This window comes from Odontomachus brunneus, unplaced genomic scaffold (genome assembly GCF_010583005.1).
Source record: "Odontomachus brunneus isolate Ranch 3 - 2012 unplaced genomic scaffold, Obru_v1 Obru_scaffold_001, whole genome shotgun sequence".
Lineage (NCBI taxonomy): Eukaryota > Metazoa > Arthropoda > Insecta > Hymenoptera > Formicidae > Odontomachus > Odontomachus brunneus.
Genome location: NW_022639451.1, coordinates 2,686,067 through 2,688,090, shown reverse-complemented (window position 1 = coordinate 2,688,090; position 2,024 = coordinate 2,686,067).

Sequence of the window (2,024 nt, the reverse complement as noted above, 5' to 3'; positions counted from 1 at the left end):
AAAATTTTTTTTTTAATCTTTATTTATTATTCCAAATCTATTTCGTCGCCTTCAAAGTAATCCCCCTCAGACACAATACACTTATGCCAACGTTTTTTCCAACCCTCGAAACAGTTGTTAAAGTCGATTTCCGGAATGGCCTTCAAAGCTTTCTTCGATTCAGCTTGTATCTCTTCAATCGAGTCAAAACGGTGCCCCCGGAGCAGTCTTTTGAGTTTAGGGAATAGCCAGAAGTCACACGGTGCTAAATCAGATGAATATAGTGGTTGTGGAACGATATGGGTCGAATTTTTAGCGAAATGATCTTGAAGAACCAATGCAGTGTGAGATGGTGGGTTTATATCTATCACTGCAGGGTTTATATGCATCACGTAATACGGTTTCCAACCGTAGGGTTGGAAAAAACGTTGGCATAAGTGTATTGTGTCTGAGGGGGATTACTTTGAAGGCGACGAAATAGATTTGGAATAATAAATAAAGATTAAAAAAAAAATTTTAAATTGGTCTTACTTTTTGGACACAGTAGTATAATAGATGGAGTAAAGAGTAGGAGTAAGACAAAATGGAAATAATTTATTTCGCTTACTTCCTTACTTTAGCTCCTTACTCCAACTCTTATTACTTAATTCAAGCTTACTCCATGTGATGTAGACGGGCAAACTTTATTGTAGATCGGGCCTAAGCGAAATAAATTATTTCCATTTCGTCTTACTCCTACTCCTATTCCTTACTCCATCTATTTGCGAGCGAGCCATGCTCGCTTCTAAGGCCCGATCTACAATAGATGGAGGTAGGAGTAAGACGAAATGGAAATAATTATTTACTCCCTTACTCCAATAAAAGTTTGCCCGTATACATCACATGGAGTAAGCCTGAATTAAGTAGTAAGAGCTGAAGTAAGGAGCTGAAGTAAGAGAGCAAGCGAAATAAATTATTTCCATTTTGTCTTACTCTTACTCCTTACTCCATCTATTATAAATCGGGCCTAAGAGTCGCAGGAAGCGACTCCACGAGGAACTTAGTCTCGGTCGCGCCTGCGATACGTATAAGGCGACTTGCTCGCTTTTCACGTCGCCTAGCGCAACGTAATTATCCGGTCGGACGTGAACCAGGAGTGCCAGGAGTGCGACCGTGCACTTTGCGCAACTGGCAAGGCCCTTAAATCGGCGAGTTCGGCTCCTCGTGCGATCCTGCTCGCGCGAGCGTACGAGAGTACGACCGGATTTATGACCCGGATCGTGTAAGGCGAGAGCGGTACCTTCATCCGCGTGGCTGTTCAGCCCTTCGTTATTCGAGCCTTAATTCGACCTTGCTCACCGAGGTCAAACGCGATTAGATCCTCCGAAAGGGGATTTCTTCTCAACGTGGAGACGCAGGGAAACGTTAATCTAGTGGTCTAGTTTCGCCATCCACAACGTAGAACGCGCACCGCCAACTCGCGTTAGGCTGAGATGCAACGAACGTTGCATCGCCGTCAATGGCGATAAGGTCGGATACGCGCATCGGTATTTCGTCGATCAAGTGATCGGCGCTCGCTCCAACACCCTTGAGCGTTCGAAACAATATAAAAAAAATTAGGGTATAGAGTCGGCATGGAAGGTTGATTCGCTACGTACGTTATTAAAAGAATGGAAAACTTGAAAAAACTGGAAATCCGGCACTTGCGTTTACATTGTCAAACATTATTATTCTCCCAATGTTTAATAAAATATTAGCTCCAACATCAACGTTTGGCTCTCATTTACCTCATTTTTCTTCTCATTTGCTATTAATATGTTTAATTTTAATTATATACTTTTGAGAGCCTATATATATAGGTTCTCAAAAGTATATATATATATATATATATATATATATATATGTGTATATACATATATATATATATATGTGTGTATATATATACATATACATATATATATATATAGACTCTCAAAAGTATATATATATATATATATATATATATATATATATATATATATAAATGTATATACTCTCAAAAGTATATATATATATATATATATATA